The sequence below is a fragment of the Chiloscyllium punctatum genome, unplaced genomic scaffold (assembly GCF_047496795.1).
Source record: "Chiloscyllium punctatum isolate Juve2018m unplaced genomic scaffold, sChiPun1.3 scaffold_109, whole genome shotgun sequence".
Taxonomy (NCBI): domain Eukaryota; kingdom Metazoa; phylum Chordata; class Chondrichthyes; order Orectolobiformes; family Hemiscylliidae; genus Chiloscyllium; species Chiloscyllium punctatum.
The window spans coordinates 699630-714387 of NW_027309843.1; the positions used below are offsets into that span (position 1 = coordinate 699630).

The window sequence follows — 14758 nt, forward strand, 5'->3', positions numbered from 1 at the left end:
GGTTAGCTCTCCCTCTCCTCCTAGATCTCATACACATTCGCACAATTGGAAGTGCCTTTGTCCATGTCATCCCTCGTACCACACAGCACTTTCTCAATATATTTTTAAGGTAAAATTTTCTCTTTCCGCTGCCCTACCGCTCGTCTGGTGGTAGGCACAGTGTTAGCCCATGTTTATTCCAAATACTCACTAATCTGCTGTAGGGCATTATGGACAAATGGTGTCCCACTGTCACTACTAAGCCTAGAGTGTAGGGTTGCTCGCTGAGCTGTAGGTTTGACATCTAGACGTTTCAGTACCTGGCATATGGAGGTTAGTGGGCTAGTGTAGGTTAAGTGGGCTTGGATCGGAGCAACATCGAGGGCCAAAGGGCCTGTCTTGCCCTGTATTTTTCTATGGTCAATGTTCCCACGTAACATCATCAGTGACGAACGCGAAGTGAAGAGAAGCTGTTCTCTCCTGCTTTCTAGTTATATGTTTCTCCAGGATGGGGTTCCTGGGGTTTGTGGTGATGCCATTTCCTGTTCGTTTTCTGAGGGGTTGATAGATGCTATCTACGTATCTTTTTTATGGCATTGTGGTTGGAGTGCTAGGCCTCAAGGAATTATCTGACATGTCTTTGCTTAGCCTGTCCCAGGATAGATGTGTTGTCCAAGTCAAAATGGTGTTTAAATTTCATCCATGTGAAGGGCTACGAGGGAGAGAGGGTCGTGTCTTTTTGTGGCGAGCTGGTGTTCGTGTATCCTGGTGGCTACCTTTCTTCCTGTCTGTCCTACGTAGTGTTTGTGGCAGTCCTTGCATGGAAATTTGTAGAAGACGTTGGTTTTGTCCATGGGTTGTAATGGGTCTTTTAAATTTGTTAGTTTTGTTTGAGACTGTTGGTGGGATTCCGAGGGGTCTTAATAGTCTGGCTGCTTCTTCTGAGACTTCATTGATGTATGGAAAGGTCTATAGGGTTTCTGGCTGTGTTAGGTCTACTTGTCGTAGTTTGTTCCTGAGGAATCTGTGGACTGTATTTTTTAAGTATCCGTTCTTCTTGAATACGTTTTATAGGTGGTTCTCCTCTGTTTTCCGAAGTTCGTCTGTGCTGAAATGTGTGGTGGTTCATTGGAATCATGTCCTGATACAGCTTCCTTTTTGCGTGTCGGGATGGTTGCTGGTGTAGTTAATTATTTCATCAATGTTTGTCGGTTTGCTGTATATGCAGAAACACCAGAGAATTCCGAGAGGCGTCGCACTCCAATCACAACGCCATAAACAAACACATAGATCGATTTACCATCTGTCAACCCCTCAGAAAACGAATAGGAAATGATATCACCACAAACCCCAGGAACCCCATCCATAACAAACATATAAATAGAAAGCAGGAGACAACATCTTCACTTCACTTGGAGGTCGCCACTGATGATGTTACCTCGCCAGGTAATGAAACGTCTGGATATCAAACCTACAGCTCAGCGAGCAAACCTACACCCTAAACCTCAACCTGAGCTATAAACCTTCACAAACCTTGGGACTACTAAGCCTCTCAGGGATGCTCCATCTCGGAATTATTTCAGTTAGGAAAGCTTTGGTTATGGTACTGGCATTCTGTTTTGCCGTGGGGAACGCTTTCACCCATTTGGAAAACATATCAACTATTACCAGACAATACCTTTTTCCTTCGCAGGGTGTTAGTTCGGTAAAATCCATTTGTAAATGTTCAAATTGTTTTTGTGGTTTTGGAAGTGCTACATGACACATCTGTATTCCCCTCCCCACATTATTGTGGCACAGATAACACATCGTTCAGAATATTTCTGGAAATAATGAGTAAATCCCTCAGTGTACCACTGTGCTGAAATGCTGTCATATCTCCCCTCTTTTGACACATGTTCCTTACCGTGTGTCAGTTTGGCATAGAATGGAAATAATGATCGTGGTAGAAAAGGTTTAACATTGGGGCCACAACATACCTCTTACCTCAAACTGCACACTGCTTTTTACCACTCAAACTTGTCTTCAAGCCTGGACTTCGACTGTGACTCCCGTACGTCTGCTGTTGTAGTAAGGGTTTTTGTCATTCCCATGTCAAACTGATCATTTACCGGCTGCTGGGCTGCCGTCCTTCCCGCTGAGTCTGCCCTTGCATTTCCTTGAGAAACGGAATCGTTATTTTTCGTGTAGGCATCATATTTACACACAGCGATTGATTTAGGCAATAGGACCGCTTCCAAGAGGTCAGAAATCTGATCACGATGTGTGATGGGCTTTCCGGTGAAGGTCAAGAAGTCCCTGTATTTCTACAGGATTCCAAATTCATGTGCAACTACGAATGCGTATCTGCGATCTGTTAAATATTCGCTGTGTTTACCTTGGCCAATTTACATGACTCAGTCAATGCAACCAGCTCTGCTGCTTGCGCTGGCAGTTGAGAAGGGAGTGATCCCGCTTTGAATATCTCTTGGGTAGTTACTACAGCATACCCAATACAATTCTGGCCTAACACCTTGCTGAATGCTGACCCATCCACAAAAAAACGCCATATTTGGATTCTGAAGTGGTGAATTCTGCAAGTCTTGTCTCGGCAGCACATTTCATTAATTACATCGATACAATCATGTGGGTCTCCGTCTCCTTCTCCAGTGAGAGGGCTAGCAGCATTAAGAACGTTACATTGTTTTATTGCAATGTTAGGCATCTCCAAGAACACAGTATCATATCTGAGTCAACGTGCTGCCGACGTATGTGCTGTCTTTTGCTCGGAAAGCAGTAAAGATACTGCATGTGCGATCAGTTTGGTTAAATCACCATAGCCGATTATATCGCAATCACAGCTCGCAGGCATTTACGCAATCCTGCCGCTACGAGGTCTAGCTTAGGCGAAAAATAAGCTGCCAGCCTGTATTTTCCCCCATGATCCTGCAACAACACAGATGTCATGCAGCCACGTTTTTCATCTACCATTTGACAGAAGGCTTGTTTGAATTCGGAATCCCCAGTGTAGGTGTACTTTGAAGCGTCTTTTTCAATTCAACTCGGCCGCTGGGATCCATTGCAACGGACCTTGGTTCTGCTACCCTTTTCCATGGGCCATGTCACTTCGTTGCACCTCAAGATTAGTGTAATGTGGGATAAACGTTCTTCAGGAGGAGCGTATGCGCAAAAAGGATAGCAATTGTTTCCTCATGTGAGGCCTTGGAATTTGCTGAATTACTTGCACTCTGTATTGACCAATGGTCTTCCCTTGTTCAGATATTAAGTGACCGGAGAACTTCACCTGTTGTTGCCTAAATCGAAGCTTTGCGAGACTGGCTTTGTGCACTTCCCTCGTGCAATGCAAGGGAATCCTTCTCACATTGTTCCTCTTTCGGTGCTACTATTAAGCAATCGTCTACAGATTGCAGAATAGCAGACCTAGGGGTTAAAACAAGAGTCTCCAGACTCCTGCGTAGAACCTCATTATATATGGTGGGTGACTCACAGTAACATTGACAAAGTTGTGTGAACTCATAAGATTTGCCTTTGAATGAAAACGCGAACCACAATTGACTATCTGGATGCACCATTGCACTAAAGAATGTATTTGCTAAATCCACAGCAGGGAACCATTTACTGTCTGGTGGAAATTGAACTAATACAGTATAGGGTTTGGGAACATTTGATGCGCGCAGGACAACACTGTTATTGACTGCCTGCAGGTCTTGAACAAACCTCCATTCCTCCGGTTCACTTGGAATTTTTGCCTTTTTGATCAGAAAAATGGGAGTTCTCACCGGTGAGTTTACACAGGGGATTATCTCTCTAGCCTTTGGGAAGGACTGAAAGACTGGAGTAACTACGTCCATGGCCTCGGGTTTTCACGGGTATTGTGCCCTGCAAGGACGATATTCCGTCTTCGGGGTTACTCGTATTGGTTCACAACCTCGTATATGACCCACATCATGTTTGCCTTTTACCCATAATTCAGTAGGGACTGTTATTAATCTTGGGTCTGAGAAGTTTATCTTAGTGAAACGCCAGGCCAGCCTTGTAGGCTCTTCAGGGCTAGAGGGGGTTACCTCGACTGTTCTATTGCCTGAGTTAGGCAAAGTAATTTCTTCCTATATGTCGACACATCTGCATTGAACCACATACCCACATCGTCCCAGAACACCCAACATTTCGTTCTTTATGCCTTTAATCCCCATGGCCCCAAATCCTGCCACCAGTCACTGGACACCTTCGCCAGTGACACGCGAGGAGCATAACTTTCCACATCAAAAATATAGAGTTTACTTGCCGTCGCAGATACTTTACATAAGTTCACACTGACTGCACATCTGTCATCTCTTCAATAAAATTCGCACAATAACAACTGACCTGGTTTAACCAATCTCCTGAACCAATGCTTCTCTTATGGTTCCTCAGGGCTATCGTGGTGTATGTGTGCTGTGCAGTACAGCATATTCCCGCAAAAAAATCGGTGTTAATAGGATTATCATGGTTACCTGCTTCCAGGGCGAGTGAATTGCTCACTGAACTCATTGCTCTCTGGCTTAATAGCCACTCATAGACATACACCAGGGGCGGTGGGTTGTATTTTACAGTTTACACTTGTGAATCTTCCCTTTGAATTACCTGTAAGCCCGTCGGAGTACTGAGCAAATACAACCCCAGTCTCATAATGCGATCCTAAGCCATCAAATGTAAAGGACAGAATTCCGCTAACAAAATTGAGAATTAGAATGGATGCACATTACTTATTTCACACAATATGGGTGCGGTAAAACTCTCTCATATCACGACGCCTGATGCCTCCATTGAGTTCAGGAACATTCCACTCATCTTTATTGGCGTCAACTCTCTGAACTGTCTTGATTTGAGGAGTGAATATGCTGGCCATGTATCTACCAAAAAGGTAACTGGTGTACCTTCCACATATAACATAGAGGTAGGCATCGACATATACGCATCATTGTTATATTGAACATATTGTCCACACTTCACAATCTCAATGTTCAATATAGAGTTGGGATACATCTCAATGCCCGTTAGGTTAGTAGAAGTGATAAGCATTAGGGATTCTTCGTTGCCAAGTATAAAGGAAAGAGGTTTACCTGTACCTTGTGGCCTGCCCACCTCAACCTCAGTCGTCCCCTGTCAGTCACTATGCTGTCCAGCCTCCAGGACCGATTGAGGCTGTCTGTGCGGGCACTGTCCTGACCAGTGGTCCATTGCTCCGCAAACAAAGCACCAGCCAGATCTATCTCTGCAAGTGCACTTTCGCGATCCCTTCCTCTTTTGCGAACTCCACCTGTGCCTCTCTCTTTTCCCGCAGCCCCTACCTCCAATGGCCGAACGACCATTTGCATCATAATAAGCTGAGGTTCATGTGATTGCTGTTCCATCTTTAATTTCCGGTTGTGGTTCTCTTGAGCCAGTAGTTTTTCAGCATGTATCACGTATTGTTCTATCTAATTCAACTTTCCCGTGTCCCAGGTAATACACGTATATTTTTACCTATTTTGTTGTTTCGTACTTCATTCCATTGATGAAGCTGTTCCTCAGGTGTGCCTCATACGGTGTGATCTCTGCCGTCGTTATGTCCTTGGGTGGTATCAGTCCACAATAGACGTTATCGACTTTCGTGAGGCGCTAAAGGTACTGGGACATTGTCTCAACTTCTTTAGGGATTCTTGCTTCAATTGATTGTGGGTACGATATGCTATTGGTGATTCAGCAGACGCTGAGGCGGCGACCGTTGACGTGGAATCTTCGTGAAGTGGATCTCGTCGGGGGACTGCAGCTCTTCGGGGCCACCCATTAAGGTCAGGATCTGATCCAGTCTTAAGACACTGTCCAGCTTCATTAGGTTGTTTTCCATGTGTGTGTGCATGTGCGCTGGTGTTTGTACATGTACTTGATCTATCTTTATTTCGAGATTTTCTTTCCCTGAAATCAGGCTAAGCTTTCAACATGTGATAAGCACTCCAATTCACAGGTTCTATTTTACCCTTCCGTTTCTCCTTCTTTCTCTCCTCCAATGGTGACCTCACCATTTCCAACTGAATATTACTAAAACTTCATTCCTCCAGAAAAACACATTCCTTGATTTACATTTTTAACTGTTTTTCAGAAACTGGGCCATAATTATTCAGCATATATTCTATTTTTTCTTGACCATTCCGAGTTGTCTGTCGACCCTCTTTTTGTTTGCGCTTGCTGGAGCCGATTTTCATGGATATTGGAGAAGTGTTCATCTCTCTCTGTCTGTCTCTCCGTCTGTCTATCTGTCTATCTCTCTCTCTCTCTCTCACACACACGATACCACAATCTTCTCTTTGCCAATATAACTTGCTTTTACCTCCGGAGGTCCCCTCTCATTGGGCGCGACCTCCTCATTGCCTTGGTTTTCATAAACCAAGAACCCACATAACCGGTACAGCTTTGGTGACTCCAACGCTGCCCATGGTGGCTCCAAGTCTCAAACTACCGTTAATCTTGCTGTCTCTTAAACTCTGTAGAGTTGAGTTTTACTCGAATACCGCACGTGAGTTCACTGGTCCCTCTTCCTGGTTCGTCTATTCTCTTCAAACGAGTCTCTATGTCGGATTTAGCCACAACTCTTACCCTGACCCTATTCGATTCGGAACGCGACTCTGGGGCGATCCACTTATCCCCAGTACTCTCACTCAAAGGGGCCAATTCAGCGCTCGAAACAAAGTGAAAGACCTTCAAGGCAGTGGCGCGTACACCTCCTGGGAATCTTCAAAATCTTACCCAGTTGCAGGGTCCCAGGCGAGCTCCCGAGTTTACTGACGTGGAATTTCAATCGACACGACGCAAATGCTACCAAGAGGAAAGAAAAAGTTTATTTTTGAAATTTGCAGAATGGACCCAACACATTTGCAAGACGCCTCATAAAATGGACACCTGACGGTTTTCACATATTCCCTTTATACTATATATCATCTTGCCTCATCACACCTCAAGCCAGGAACCTGGATCAGTCGAGTTCCTTTCCACACATGGAGTTGCTTTTTCTAATTCATTGACTGCTGATATAATAGATTATTGGCCTTGAGAATCAGCTGAAAATTAGGTTGAACTTTACATTTTTTCTGTCTTTTTGCGAAGTTAGGTCCATACTTCTTTGTTTCAACCATGCTTTCACAGATTTCACCAAAAATGATAGTTTTCCATTACAGGGGATCAGGCTGACAGTGACTCAATAAGTGTGATGGAGTGAGGATGATAGTGACACAATGAGGGTGAGATGTCAGCGTGGTAGTGATGCAGACTGTGTGAGTGGATCAGGCCGATAGTAACGCAGCGCAGGGGGTCAGAGTGATAGTGCTGCAGTAAGTCTGAGGGATCAGATCAATAGTGACGCAGTAAGTGTGAGGTGGTCAGGGTGATAGTGACGCAGTAACTGTAAGGAGATCAGGCTGATAGTGATGCAGTAAGTGTTACTGTGTCAGGCTCATCCTGATGCATAAAGTGGGAGGGGACAGGGTGATAGTGACGTAGTAAGTGTGATGGGGTCGGGCAGAGACTGACGCAGTGAGTGTGAGACAGTCAGGGTGATCGTCAGGGAGGAAGTGTGTGCGTTCAGGTAGGTAGTGACACAGATAGTTGAGGGTGTCAGGCTGATAGTGGCCAATAAAAGTGAGGTGTTAGGGGAATAGTGACGCAGTAAGTGTGAGGTGTCAGGCTGTTAGTGATGCAGTAAGTGTGAGGTGTCAGTCTGATAGTGAAGCATTAAGTTTGAGCGGGTCAGGCTGATAGAGACGCAGCAAGTGTGGTGGGGTCAGGCTGATAATGTCACAGTCTGTGTGAGGGGTCAGGCTGATACTGATGAAGTAAGTGTCGGTGAGTCAGAATGATCCTAATGCAGGAAGTGAGAGGAGACAAGGTGATAGTGACGCAGTGAGTGTGAGGGGGTCAGCGTGATGGTGACAGAGTAAGTGTGAGTGTTCAGGCTGATATTGATGCAGTATGTTCAGGGCGTCAGGCTAATACTGGCCAGTAAGTGTTAACTGACAGGGTGAGAGTGATGCAGGAAATGTGACGAGTCAGACTGACAGACATGGTGAAATTGTGAGGCCTCAGGCTGAAAGTGATGCGGGAAGTGTGCGAGTGTCAGGCTGATAGTGACGCAGTAAGTGTGTTGGGAGCAGAGTGATAGGAACGCAATAAGTGTGAGCGGCTTTGGATGATAGTGACAGGTCAGTATGAGGGGGAGGATGGTAGTGATCCAGTGAGTGTGAGGTGTCAGGATGACAGTGAAGCAGACTGTGTGAATGTGTCATTGTGATGGTGAAATGGCAAGTGTGATGGGGTCAGGGTGACAGTGACGCAGATGCTTTCAGGGGGTCAGGTTGTAGTGATGCAGTAATTGTGAGGGGTCAGGGTGATAGTGACGCAGTGAGTGTGAGATGTCAGTGTGATAGTGATGCAGAACATTTGAGGGGCTAGGCTTATAGTGACGCAGTATGGGCAAGGGGTCAGGGTGACATTAATGAAGATGCACTCACAGGTCCAGGTTGTAATAAAGCTGTATGTGTGAGTGTCTCAGGCTGATAGTGACGAAGTAAATGCGAGGGGGGAAGGCGGTTAGGGATGTAGTAAGTGTGCAGGGGTAGTGCTAGAAGTGACGCAGTAAATGTGAGTGTTGAAGCTGATAGTGATGCATTAAGTTTGAGGGATCAGGCTGATCTTACGCAGTAAATGTGACGTTGTCAGGATGATAGTTACGCTGTAAGTGTATGGCGGCACAGTGATCTTGACGCAGTAAGAGTGGGGAGTCAGGGTGATAGTGACGCAGTAAGCATGAGTGGGTAAGCCTGATAGTGACGCAGTATATGTGAGGGAGTCAGCCTTGTGGTGGCGCAGTATGTGTGAAATGGTCAGGCTGATATTGATGCAGTTAGTGTGTTGGGGTCAAAGTGATAGTGACACAACAGGTGTAAGCGGCTCAGGATGATAGTGACACAGTGGATGTGAGATACCAGAGTGATAGTGACGCAGTAATTGTAAGGGGTCAGGATGACAGTGACACTAAGTGTACGGCACTCAGTGTGATAGTGCCACAACAAGTGTGGGGTGTTAGGGTGTAAATGACGTCATAAGTGAGAGAGGGGCCTTGCGATTGTGAAGCAGTAAGTGTGAGGGAATCAGGCTGATAATGACACAGTCAATGTGATGGGGCAGTGTTTTAGTGACAAGATAAGTGTGAGGCGTCAGTCTGATACTGACACAATAAATGTGATGGAGTAAGGTGGACAGTGACACAGTAAGTGTGAGGGGTCAGCCTGATAGTGATACAATAAGTGTAAGGATTCAGGGTGATAGCAACATGGGAAGTGTGAGGGCGTGACTGAAAATGACGCAATAAGTGTGTGGCGGTTAGGCTGATGGGGACGCAATAAAAATAAGGCTGGCAAGGTGAAATGGCAAAGACTGTGTGAGTGGGTCAGGGTGATAGTGACGCAGTAAATGTGAGGAGGTCAGGGTGAGTGACGCAGTAAATGAGAGAGGATCAGAGTGAGTGTGACGCAGTAAGTCTGAGGGGTCAGACGGATATTGGCGCAGTAAGTATGAAGGGGTCAGGCTGAGAGTGACACAGTCAGTGTGAGGGGGAGAGTTTTAGTCATATAGTAAGTGCGAGGCATCAGTCTGAAACTGACACAAAAAGTGTGAGTGGGTCAGGGTGATATTGACGCAGTACGTCTGAGGGGTCAGGCTGATAGTGACGGAATCAGTGTGATGGGGCAGAGGTTTAGTAAAATGGTAAGCGTGAGGCGTCAGTCTGATGCTGACACAAAAAGTGTGATGGAATCAGGCTGATAGTGACGCAGTAGGTTTTAGGAGTGAGGGTGACATTAACATCGGAAGTGCGAGGGCGTCACTGATAGTGACGCAACATGTGTGTGTTGTCAGGCTGATAGTCACGCAGTAAAAATGAGGATGTCAAGGTGAAACTGGTGCAGTAAGTGTGAGGATGGCAGATGGACAGTGATGCAGTAAGTGTGAGGGGTTCACGCTGATATTGAGGCATGCAAGTGTGAGGGGCCAGGTTGCTAGTGACGCTGTGTGCTGGAGGGTACGGCTGATAATGACGCAGAAAATGTGAGTGTCTCAGTGTGACAGTCATGCATTACGTGTGTGAGGGTCAGAGTGATAATGATAGAGAAAGTGTGAGGGGGTCAGGTTGATAGTGATGCTGTAATTGTGAGCTTAATCAGCGTGATAGTGAGGGGCTCAGGCTAATAGCGACACAGCAATTGTGAGGGGGTCAGGATAGTAGTGACGCAAAACGTGTGAGCGGGTCAGGCTAATAGTGATGCAGTATGTGTGAGGTGTCAGGCTGATAGTGATGCAGTAAAGGTGAGAGTGTTGGTGTGCTTGTGGTGCAGTAAGTATGAGCCGCTCAGGATGATAGTGACACAGTAAGTGTAAGGAGTCAGGATAATAGTAACATAGGAAGTGTAAGGACGTGACTGATCGTGACAAAGTAAGTGTTTGGCAGTCAGGCTGATAGTGACGCAGTCAAAATGAGGGTCTCGAAGTGAAAGAGGCGCAGTAAATGTGAGGGCACCAGATGGATAGTGATGCAGTAAGTTTGAGGGGTTCACGCTGAAATTAAGGTGGTAAGTGTGAGGGGTCAGGTCCATAGTGATGCAGTTATTGTCGGCGGGTCAGGCTGATAGTGATGCATTCAAAGACCAAATATCCAAGGCTCACTGTAGTGGTGAATAGCGAGACTTCTCAAAGCTAAGATAAAAATCAATAGTTCTCATCCTGGTCATAAATCACAATGCTTCATTTTAAAATTGTCCTCTCCTGCTTCGAGATTCACCAATGAGGGAACAAAATTTAATTGCACCACCCTGTTTATCTCTTCAAATATTTTGCAACTCTCAATGAGATTACCTCTCTTGTGTTGAAACTGTTAAAAAAGACCGGATTTGCCCAATTTCAATTCACAGGACTAATGTTCATCCATGATATCAAGGCTAATCACCATTCGTGGTATTCCTCATATGGCATTAGTATCTTTCCTAAATTGAGGATTATAATTCCTCATACTGTAGTCCAAGTGCGGTCGAACTGAGCCACAATACATTGGAAATTATGCTTCGTTCTCGTGCCCTGAAATCCTTCTGCAGCTTTCACAACAGACTTCTACAACTGCTACTAGACTTCAATGACTTATTAAAAACTTCTCCAAGATGCAATTCTAAAAATCAGTACATCAGACTTTCTTCTTCAAATCTTCGACAAATAATCTCCACACATTTCCCTCCTGACAAGTATGATAAAGTCAAATCGTTGCTATTTATCAAATCATGAGGGACATGGATAGGTTGACTCGTGTTTTTCTGCTGGTGAGGAAGTCAAAACTTAGAAAACATCGGTATAAAATTAGTGGGTAAGGATTTAAAAGGGACGTCAGGGGCAACATTTTCAGTCATGTTCAGAATGAGCTGACAGAGAAATTGTTGGAGACTGGTACAACTGTAACATTTAATGGCATCTGGATGGATATATGAGTAACAAGGTTCAGAGGGATGTAGGCCAAAAGTTGGCAAATGGGACCTACTAATTTAGGATAACTGTCCTCAATGGTCAAGTTGGAAAGAAGGGCCACTTTCCATGTTGTATTATTCAAGGACTTGATGACACTAGAACAACCGCAAAAACATTGCAAATAATTCCGTCAAGGCGATTTCAAGTTCCGAATCTTCGGTCAATCTTCCTCTCTTGTGCTCATAAGTTCATTACCTGTTGTCCGAACTTACGGATTAGTTGCTGGATCCATTCCTGTAAATTGGTTCTGCATTCTTTCTAATTCCGATTTTTTTTTTACGAATATAGCTAGTGTTTATGGACATAGCATCAACATTTCTAATACCATATTTTGATGAATATTAAAACACAACTTTAGCACCAGATGATGAGCAATTGAGTCAAAATCGATCGGACAGTGAGACAATGATCCTCTCTTCGTGTGGTGTACATCCGTGACTCTATAATTCAACGAAGAATCATTCCCAAAACTTCAGCTGTGTCAGGATCTAGTTTGCGGTGAAAGCCTGTCAATCTGCTAAGGTAACATTCGTCTGGGTCTCTGCAAAGGATTTGGCGAAATCTTTGGGTGTTGACAATTTGTTCTTCAAACAAAGTACATATTTCATGAATTAAGTTCTTTTACTATGAAAATTGGCCACTTTTATGCAGCTGTGATGGCCGAGAGGTTAAGGCGTTGGATTTGAAATCCAATGGGGTCTCCCTGCGCAGGTTCGACTCCTGCTCACAGCGTTGAATCGTTTAAAAGTCATTAATTCCTTGGCAGAATTTGGATTTCGTGGAGCTTGAGCTTTGCATTCAATAGAAAGTAAATTTTCAACTGTGAAGAATCCGAAGTAATTTCAAGACGTCTAATTGAATAAATTATGGTCGAGACACAAAAAGTAACCAACCTCCAACACGAATCAGTTTCAAAACATTTGTCGAACTATCGTGAAATTCGGATGTTCGGGGGGGGGGGTGGTGTGGGGAGTGGAATTAAGCAAAAAAAGAAGCAATGCAATACGTTTACCTGCAGGTGATGAGTTTTTTTTAGGATCAGTTGAAAGTCAAGCTGAGAAAGTTCAACCTAATTTACAACTGACTCTCAAGGCCAATAATCTATTATATCAGCAGTCAATGAATTAGAAAAAGTAACTCCATGTGTGGAAAGGAACTCGACTGATCCAGGTTCCTGGCTTGAGGTGTGATAAGGCAAGGCGATATCAGCGGAGTCGAATTTTCTGGAAATATTAGAAATGGAATGTTAACGGTCTTCTGCTGACCACATTCGTAAGAAACTGTGCATTAAGAACTGAATTTGAAAATTAACGATGAAAATCAGACTTAGCCCTCTGCTTGTGGTACAGCATTGTTCAGAACAATAGGTTGTTGTTGAGGCTAAAATTGACCAAAATAATCGATGGGGATCTTATCCACGACCTTCGTTGGAGCAGTTGGTGTGGAGAGCTCAACATGAACAACCAAATACCAATTATTCATCTTGGCTATCTGAATTGCTTAGTTAAACATACTCCCAGTTTAATGTAAAAACCTTTGCTCTCAGAGCTAGAAGTTTTCATGTCAGCATGTTCCGATCTGAGAAGATACTCCATGGAGTAGATGTGACTTAAGTTTTGACTCTAATGTCAGAGATGTTGACACATTTCTGCCCCAAAACAGCACTACCATTGTTATCAAATCAAACTGAACAAAGAACTAGTTCACTTACACATTTCCTGTCTGCAGACTCTGCCAATGGACCGTTCAGGCCCGATATAGGAATAGGGCGTGGTGACATCTGATCGCAAGTGGATCACTTCATTCTTGCTCACGATCCATAAACCGTAATTCATTTTGAACTTCTTAGCCATCAGCATGATAAGTGGTACATAATGCATAGGTTTGCTTCTCGAAAGAAAGAGCGAAATCTTATTCAATGCAGACGCAAATTCAAGTTGTCCCTGGTCGACCAGAAGACAGATATAACGAAACAAAGTGAATACAGAAAACAATCAATGTTTTCTGGGAGTCAAAAAGATGTACTGGAAGAACGGAAACATATATTTGGAACTAAAGTCACATACCACTTTCAGACTAAATTTTCTTGAACCGTTATCTTAATTTGACCTTCATGTCCACCATTGCTGCAAAAATTATCTTAACAACTCAGAACTTTGTGTTCTTTGATATTGTCTCCTTCATGTTTCTATTGATTTTGAAACTAAAAACGGGCAATAGTAATGCACCCTATTTCACTTGCAAAGATCAGAAGAAGATCAATTGAAAAGAGAACAGAAATAAAGCTACGTCTGTCTTTCTAAGAGAAAACACAGTTACCATTTCGACTCCAAGAAGTCTTCTTCATAAGTCTGCGTAATGAACTCGAAATAGTAGACCGAAAACGAAAAAAAGAAGCCATAATGCCGCGAATACACCACCCGCAGCGCATCAAGGCCTACCTGAATTCGCTGTATTACTACTCTCAACATCAGTGGAGAACGGAACAAAGCTCATTCTGCAGTTGTCAACCTGTTATAACGTAGTTTGTAAAGTCAGAAATATGATGAGGTAAAAAGCGGGATGAAAGCGGGATATCAGAAGTCTGAAAAAAGCAAGTGCGTGCTTTGCTTTGAAGAAGGTTGGCAGTGATGAAAATGGAAATTAACTACAGTGAGGGGGGCTTCATTAATACTCAGAATCGTTGCAACACACAGGGATGCAATTCTTTTTGCTGGGTTTCTGTTCTGCCATTTTATAATCACGACTGCTGTCGGGTTTGGTTTCCATTCCAGGCTTAGGTGACTGCCTGATGGAAGTTTGCACATTCGCCCAATTTCTGTGTGGTAGCTCTGGTTTGCTGCCACATTCTAAACATTTGCAGGTTATTTGGATTCGCCATTGAACGCACACGGTTACAGAGACAGTGATGTGGAGAGTGTCTGGATAGGACATACTTCAGAGGATTTTTGTGAACTTAAGTAGACAGAGTGGGGTTAGTCTGCTGTTTCCTGGGTGAGCTACATGGATAGAGAGGGGTCATGGTATTCTTCCCTGAGGGAGAGACATTGACAGATTTGGATTAGTTGCTCTTACCTGTGTCAGTCACGCAGATACAGTCGGGTCAGTCTGCCCTTCTCCGGGCGAATTTCTTTCACAGAGTGGTGACAGTCTGCTCTTCCCTGCCTGAGCGAAACAGAAAGAGCGGGGTCAGTATTCTCTT

At 44.2% G+C, this 14758-nt stretch overlaps 1 non-coding gene across 1 annotated transcript; it reads left to right on the plus strand.

The window, feature by feature from the left end:
- The first annotated feature begins 12206 nt into the window (after positions 1-12206).
- On the plus strand, positions 12207-12288 carry trnas-uga (transfer RNA serine (anticodon UGA)). The gene has a single exon. It is a non-coding gene; the product is annotated as a tRNA-Ser (tRNA).
- The last annotated feature ends 2470 nt before the right edge of the window (positions 12289-14758 follow it).